The sequence below is a fragment of the Miscanthus floridulus genome, chromosome 8 (genome assembly GCF_019320115.1).
Source record: "Miscanthus floridulus cultivar M001 chromosome 8, ASM1932011v1, whole genome shotgun sequence".
In the NCBI taxonomy this organism is placed as follows: Eukaryota; Viridiplantae; Streptophyta; class Magnoliopsida; order Poales; family Poaceae; genus Miscanthus; species Miscanthus floridulus.
In genome coordinates this window covers 109,973,300-109,982,148 of record NC_089587.1, presented here as the reverse complement: position 1 = coordinate 109,982,148, position 8,849 = coordinate 109,973,300, and the positions used below count along the sequence as shown (strand labels likewise).

General features: G+C 41.5%; 1 pseudogene; it reads right to left on the bottom strand.

Moving 5' to 3' along the window:
* Nucleotides 1-704: 704 nt before the first annotated feature.
* LOC136473242 (uncharacterized) lies at nucleotides 705-7,070 on the bottom strand (annotated as a pseudogene).
* Nucleotides 7,071-8,849: the final 1,779 nt, after the last annotated feature.

Below are 8,849 nucleotides of genomic sequence, written 5' to 3'. Positions count from 1 at the left end.
AATGATAACATGGTGCTCAGTCAGGAATAATCTTGGATAGGCAATGTGGATTGAGGGCTTTGGGTGATGTAAACCAAGTGTTCGTGACGAACTCGACAACAATCGTGTCACCGTTGTGTGTGTTAGTGGATTGATTCAGCCTCCTTGTTCGCTTGAAATTATCGGTATGGCTTATCAGCTATGGTACTCATGTTTTTCTCTCACAATAAATCAGCTTCAGCCGGCTTATCAGCCGCAGAAACCATCAGTGCTTAGGTTTTCGTCAATTTTCCTTGATATACCATTCATATATGGTTTTGGATCTAGTTTTTTATAAACTTCACCAACTCTTTTCTAAATTCCTTGATATACCGTTCATGTAGGTCTTTTTTCATATATAAACCGGGTCAGCTCTTCTCTACATACAAGAGCATGAACTTTGTGCTTTTTTCAGAGGTTGCTTCGAAAATTTCAGAGGTTGCTTCAAAAAAGAAAATCAAAAAAAAAAAATCTAAGGTCATCTCCTTTCAGAAAAAAGGAGTTACTGTTGGTGTTGGGGGAATTGACCCAGGCAACCACATGAATTGATAACGATGGTCAATGATGATGTAGCACTACAGAGTTACTGGAAGCCAACAAGATATCATCTGCGGCATACAACAAGATACTGTAATAAAATGTTGCAAACAAGGCAGCCCAGTAGCAAGAACGAACTTATATGCATAAATAATCTGAAACGGAATTCATTGATTCGTGAGCTCAGTTCGACTCTGTACATCATACAGGCCGCAAAATGGTACATACACGAGGCAGACAAAAACATGATTCTCAGCCTCACTCAGGGACAGTCAAGGAACCAACCTGACTCTGATGATCAATGCAACGAAGCAACAGAGAAAACAAATACAATCCTCTGCTGACCAATGCTCTGATAAAAGGCACGCTGCTGGAACAACAAGGTTTTCTGTGACTTGACTTGCATTTTCCACTCAGGAATATTGGGTGCAATTCGTCCAGCACCAAAAATGTTGGACTTCCAACAACGATCTTCCTTGGATGATAGTAACAGAACACAATTTTTGTTGTTGCCACTTCAGGGTTTCGAATGATCGATGGGTTTATCAGGGACCGAAAGTTCATCCTTGAGCATAAAGGACAGATCATGCATCTGAGCAAGCAACTGTTCCACATTTGTATTTGCAGGCTCTGGTTTATTAGTTGGCCATAATGAAGATAGCGAATCAATATCACCCATCTGCTGTATTCCGTTTGTGCTGCACACATTTAACAATGGGATCATTTGAGACAAACATTATATTACATCGCATGATGAAAGAGATCTCGCAAACAATCACCTAATTCTAGCACATCTGAAAATGATTTCAATGACCAAGGTAAGGTCAATTTAGCTAGACATGTACTGAGTACAATACTGGATGAGAAAGCTGAGTGGGATAAACAAGTCCTCTTTGGACAAGCTTAGCTTGGAATATTTTTTACAATAGTTTTTCCCTGCACTCAACTAAACCTTAAGGTTTAATCATTAAAAGCCAAGAAAACTAAATAGGGATCAAAATTCAGAGAAGCACGACAGCTTATGGCACCATGTACCATTTCCAAAGTCCTACAGACCAGTTATATTTGCCTTATCATATTTTATTAAAGGAACTACACGTGTTTCTTTTTTTAAAAAATATTGTAATTCCCTCTAATTAGGCAGACCAATTTGGAAGCTTTGAGGTTTGCTAGCTTGGCTAGCTTGGTCCTTGGGTAAAATACACATAGTTTGAACAATTGGACGTAATTAGAAGTATATATAATTGATTACCCAGTTCTTCCCATACCATAAACAATAAGATTATATCCTCAAGTGAACAGGTTTACATGATCATAATCCACAAATCACTAACCTTTTCAAGAGGTCATCAGATAGAAATGCTTTTGCTTCATTAGAAGCCTCCTTTTTATCCTTTAAGTTTTCGGATGAAGCTAACTGCAAAACACTCCCAAACTCCAGCCCTCCAAAAGCATCAGGCCTTGATGCTGAGGTTGTATCAAATAATGAAGCATCTGAAGAAACTTGTAAGAATGAAGCATCTGAAGAAACTTGTAAGGTTGTTTGCTGTGGACGGGAGTTTTGGAAATCTTGCCAGTCATCGAATAGATCATTATTTTCACTTATCTGTTCAAGGTTCTTTTCATTAGCATGACTTGAGGCCCGTAAGTCCATAGTTTTGGCCACTGAAGGATCTTTCACAAGGTGCCCTTCCACAGGAATTTTAGTACTTCTCTGAGCTTGATCAAAACTGGCAAAATCCTGCCATCCATCAGATGAGGCATTAGTTCTCCCAACAACATCACTGCTTTTAGACTCCTTGAAGTTGCTGGTAAGCCACAAATCTAAGGAATCATTTTCTTTAGCTGGTTCAGGTGACACACTACTCGGTTCTCTCCCAAGACTAGACATGTTTTCTTGCAGATGACCTGATTTAGTAAAATCTTGCCAAACATCAAATGTGTCACTTTCTATATTTGTTGAGGATGTTTTTGCGGCATCATTACTACTGGCATTTGCCCACGATTGGACAGAAACACTTGCATCATGCTGCTCAAATGGAACACCTATCATTTCTGCACCGGTGCTAGATGAATTTGGCTGTGCTTGATCTGAACCAGTGAAACCTTGCCAATCGTCCAACATGTTATTTTCATTCACTGGTACCAGTATTTGCTGGCTCACTAAAATTTCCAATGAACCATGAGTCCATGTCTGTTTCTTTGTGACTGGCTTTTGGGACCTCCATCATGTCCCCAGTCTGATTCAACGAAGTGTCCTGGACTTGACCGGTGGTAGTAAAATCTTGCCAATCGTCAAAAGAATCATTTGTTTCCTTAACCATTTCTGCAGCGTTTTGTGCTTCAACATTACCCACAGGCCACAGATCAACAGGATTAATTTCTGAAGAATGTTGATGCGAGATGTTGCTCATTGTCTCTTCAACAACAACTGGTCTCACCAAATTTAGCCCGTGGCCACTTGTTGATCGCTCCACAGATGTCACAAAATCTCTTCCTTGACCAGACACAGAAGCAAAAGCTTGCCATTCAGAGGAGTCTTCAATAACATTATCGGGTGATTCCTTGTTGCCTACTGGCCAGGGATCTATTACATCCTTTTCAGATGAATCTCTCTTTAAAGGTTCCTCCATATGTTCTCCTGCATTTGATAGGCTGCCCTGATTACCACTTGCTGTAAATTCTTGCCATTCATCAAAAGCTTCATCATCATTGACTCCAGTATCATCCCTTCCATGTAACTGATCGCTCTTAGCAAAATTCATGTGGAGAGAGGATTCAGTGAACTCAGGAGCACTGTTGCTCTCAAAGATAGGCTGGGCAACCTTTTGATTAGAAAGGTCATCACCAAATAATGTGCCACTTGCTGAAGCCCAATCTTCTGAATGATGTTCCGGGATGGCACTTCTCGCATTTGTTTTATTTTCAGTACCTACTACAGGTTTGATGGCAGTCTCTGAAGCTGGGAAACTAGAAGACTCGGCCTCAGAAGAGCTCTTAAATAGATCAGGTTGCTTGGAGCTTTTGGCAGCACTTTCTGAACTAGCAGACTGAAAATCAGCATCCCAACTTGCAAATGCTGGAGTAGCTTCAATCTGATTTGTTCTTTGAGAACTAATTAAGCTTTTAGATGCAGCATGCACCTCCAATCTAGATTCATGGTTTTTGCTATCAGTTCTTTTCTTTTCCTGCTCCACATTATGAGTTTGCGGAAGAGAAGCAGAAGTCATCTCTTCTTTTCTTTCAACAAAAAATGAATCTAGGTTAGCAGCAGATAAATTTAGTGTATCCACAGAAGATGATTGCTCCTTTGTTATGGAACTTGCAGATGTTTCCTTATTTTCAGGGAGGCAAGTGATTTTTAAGTCCAGTAGATCAGATATGATCATCCCACTGTTTGGTGGTGGTGCATCCTTGCTTTTATTTGAAGCTGTAGTGTCAGTATCGAATTCTACAAACTCCTGAATGAAAAAGGAAAGAGAAGAAGAAAAAAAAAATCTTCCATCAGCTATGAATAGATACAGGATTGAACTTCAGAAACAAGACTATATGTTTCCTGCCTACTTTGAATTTAAGAGAAGAACTAGGACAATGATATCAATACACGTAAATTCACCACAGATCTGTCATACTGAAAGATTTAATCTTATTAAAAATCAGTCCATAATTACAATGTATGCAAGATCAATGTCTGTTAAACCGCATGGAGCTTGCATTCCACAGATGGCTTTTACACATTAATACATAGTGAGTGAGCAAGTAAGCACTACATGCGAATGGTGTAGTAGTCAAATATAAACAAACAGCTAAGCAGGTATGCATGGATATCCAACAATATGAAGCATTCTCTACACCCCAAAAAAAATTCTATCCAATTCAGTGCTATATCCAATATTGGTCATACATATACAAAAACAAGATTTGATATATAAGTGAAGATTTTGTGTTAAATCAAGCCAGATATTTATATTCAACTATCAGATTCACGGTACCAGTACATCATAGAGGATCTTAGATCCCATACGACTGTAATATGGGGCTCCACCTATGAAAGCAGAACGGCGCAAGGAGGTGGCGGGAATTTCAGCATGATCAAGGGGATTCAGTGCCAGAAGGAAGGCACCATCAGAAATTAGCATCTTGCCAATTACAATTAATTTAAATTAGGAGATTTGTTTGGGTTGTTCCCTAATTCACCAAAGATCTGTTTGGCATGGCTCATTTGAAGTTTATGCCTTTCTTCTATGCATGCAAAGATACCCAAACACACAGCTTAAGAGCTTCTCTCATTTTAACTGGTGAAGCGGAAAACAGGAGAAGTGGCCTGACCCCAGCTTTTTTCAATGCAGCCAGCTTCTCCCTCACTATTGTGTCACCATCCACGTGCCGCTCTCCCCCATCATGCTACCCTCCACCTGCACCCCTCCTCACCCGTGTGTAAGCCACGCTGCTTCACTTGCTCGCCTTCACCACTGGACAGCTCCTCGGCTACCCTCTCCTCTCCATTGCCAGTCAGCTCTTCCGCCGACCACTCACCCCCGCCACCGTGTATCCAAGAAACCACCCTCAATTTCCCATGTGAGGAGAGGAGGATATCTCTGCCGACCACCGCTGAGCTTCTCTTCGCCAATGAGATCCACCATTAGGAGCTCAGGCCCATCGGATTCACTGTCGGGAGTACCAGGATCAGGCCAGGGAGTGGCAGGCTCGGGGCAGTGAGCAGCGGGATTGGGTCGGTTAGCAGTGGGATGGGTGACGAGCCCTTAGGTAGAAGGCCCTTCCTTCTTTGCGACGAGACTTCTTGACAGGTGGATCACACAGGTGAAAAGTGGTATAAAGTATAAACGCTAGGCATTCAAAGCACCATCCATTTTTATCTAGCTACTCCTATAAAAGAAAAAACAGCTGCTGTGGGCAGCCAGTAAAAAATGGCTTAAAATAAAGCCTGAGCCAGGCCAAACAGAGCCTAAGAGGACAGAGCCTAAGAGGGAGCAGATGAAATACCAGTTTAGTAAGGAAAGTAGTAGGTAAATCTTTCATTCTTCTCAGAAACTGTGAATTTGTGCCCAAATGTGTACCCAACATTTCTGAATAGAACTTGCTGCAAATTTTGTTTGATGCCATTTGAGACTATTAAGAGATCCGGCAACTAGATTGCAGGTAAAATTACTCTAGAATGTGCCATTGTAAAGTTCTTGCTGCCAAAAGGCTATTATGATTCATATGGTAAGCTAAACTAATTCAGAATTCATGTAAACTAGTTTGGTAGCTTCAATAAGAGCACCCTGTAACCAATAACTTCTGAGTAGGCCACTCAGAACACACTTAAAAATTGTACAGGACGGCTCACTCTCCTTGTAAGTCATGAACTAACCCAAAGGGGATCAGTTAATGAAACCTAAGTAAAGGGCCTTGCCAAGAAGGAGATAAATCCTTTTGATCAAACAATCAACAAAAATAGATAAATAATTGCAAAAGAGGGTGGAAATAAAGATTCTAGTTATAGTGTCCAATTAAACTTACATCAGCAACATCTTCAAGAAAACAGAGATCATAATATCCAAATTGAGTTAATACATTCACTAATGCTAAGATGATTACTGCAGAAGTCAATTGGAACATGAAAGTTATAAGCATATGAAAGTCCAAATTTTACTACCTCTGGTTAATGTAGCATGTCTACAGCCTCATTAGAATGCCTTATTTTGTACTATTGCGCTTGCCTCATAACTCAAAACCCTAGCAGGGCATTTCTTTCATGGCTATTGAATTCTGATCAAATAAAAATTTCCAAACATGTTCTACTATTCATACAGACCCATTGGCAACGGACATTTCTCTAACTACTTGGTACTTCTTAGGAATAGCACTGCATAATAAGTAAAAAAAAATATATCCAATAGCAATTCCGCAAACAGTTAAATTAGAAGTTCTCCGGGAGCTAACATCCTCTTCTTTCCCAAATGCTGGTTCAGGTTTGCTAGAAAGAAGAGCTCACAGATCCTAAGCAACAAGAATCAAATCTACAGATTCTTAGCGCCAAATAATGTAGGAAGGAAAGCTCACGGATCCGTCGAGTCCAAGCGAGCCGAGCAGCCACCGGTAGGCCGCGCCGTCACGGAAGGCGATGCCGCCGCTTCCACCACCTTCTGCCTCGTCCCCGCGCCTGGGGCACCCGCAGTAGGCGCAGAGTGCAGACTGCGCACCGCGCAGGAGCCCTCCCGCCGCCCCGCAGCGCACGCATCGGAGCTCCGCCGAGACGGAGGTGGCGCCCGAGTCGAAGGCTGCGACGGCGTCGGCGACGGAGGGGAAGGGAGGGGCGGGTGCATCTTCTGCAGAAGGGGCGAAGGTGGCCTCGCGGAGCGAGGACTGGAGGCGGTGGATGACAGCGGTGGGGATCTCCATCGGCGGGGAGGAGCGGGCAGGAGTGTGCTGGTGGGAATTCAGATCTCTCCAGGTTCCTGGCTGTGTTGGGCTTGGGCAGTTGGGGTTGGCGCTTCGCGCTCGTCTCTCTTGCCGTGGGACGTGACAAGCACATTTGCATCGTGCCTGGTCCACGACAGCAAGGCTATTATGTCCGTGTTCAGTTCAAAAATAATTTCAAAAAAGTGCTACGGTATCCGTCACATCGAATCTTCCGATAAGTGTATGGAGCATTAAATATAGACGAAAAAAAACTAATTGCACAGTTTGGTTGAAAATCGCGAGACGAACGTTTTGAGCCTAATTAGTCCATGATTGAACACTATTTGCCAAATAAAAACGAAAGTGCTACAGTACCCAAATTCCAACTTTCCCCCAACTAAACACAGCGTATATGTGGGAGTTTCGCGGCGGTTTTATTTGAATTTAATAGCTTGTATTTTTTTTGGATGATATGATAGTGTTTTAACGAAGAGAGAGAAGAAATGAGTTTTATAGAGATAAAACTCTCTTAGCATGATCACTAACTCTTTATGAGTCTTAGAATTAAATATTTATAAAACTATAGAATAAAACTTTACATCGAGAGTGGCATCTAAGTTTCATTTCATTTTATATGACATGGCAATCTTAAAAACAATGTAATAAAACTCTCCACTGAAACTGATCTAAGTGTCTTTTTTTTAACAGGAGTAAGTGTCTTTTTTTACTCAAATAGGCAAGAGTCTTACGTATCTTGGTATTCAAAGAAGAAAAAAATAGTTATATTAAAACGGTAGGACTAGCGCTCGGCCATCCAGATGCCCGCGATAGCTATGTGTTGCGTGCCCTATCTGCTTCGGTTTGCAGCTCTGTTTCTCGCAGAATGCGCCAAATTACAGCACAAGAAGGCGGTAGGAAAGGAAACCACCTCCGTACGTACTGCACTGTGGCCGCATGTGCGTGCTTTTTACTCCACCGTCTGTTCCCAGCCCTAGCCTGGCGTGTGTGTGCCGACTGACGATTGTGTTGCCGAGGAAGAAGGCCACGCGGGGACCGCCTGCGTTGCTCCGTTTCACGTGCACATAGGAATCCATGCGCCCCTCCGAACGCGGCTCTAAAACATGAAACACTCAACATGAAACAAATGCAATATACGTCTAAAACAACTTAAACATCTAAACATGCACTTGCAATATACGCGTAAAACATAGGCAATATCTAGATAAAATATTTGCAACATACATTTGAAATAGATAAAATATTTTTATATACATATTGCAATGTCTAGATGTATTTTTGCAACATCCAGGTTGTAAAAAAAATGAACCCTTGATCCTATTTAGTTTAGATTTTGGTATTTGATGATAAACACAACCAAGTTAGACTAATATGTTTGCAAGCGTTTATTTTATAGTTCCAATGGATGTAAGGTGGACTTTGACTTAGGCAAAGAGGTGATCCGGATGATCAACTCCTCAAGCAAGATATTAGAATCTTTTTGGAAGACCTGCAAGACATGCTAGAAGTTAAAGACATCCAAGAAATAGAAGCACGGACACAAATACACAAAAAGTTAAAGCCACTCAAGCCAAGACAAAGAGGTGAATGAATTGGAATTGTCTCATGCTTTTGGATTTGCTCAAATTGACATGACACCAGTTCAAAGATGTAGAGCTTTTTCATTAGCTTTCCGAAAAGTCTAAGATCATCAAAATCGAAGTTCTGAGCTAAAAGTTACGTCCAAAATAAGAAAGTGGGTCTATGCTGAAAATGGATTATCGGACTGTCCAATGCTCCCAAAAACGACTAGATTTCAACAGTAACCTACAGAAAGCATCGGACTTTGACGCAAACGGTCTGATGGTATTGGTGTTTTGTAAACTAGACTA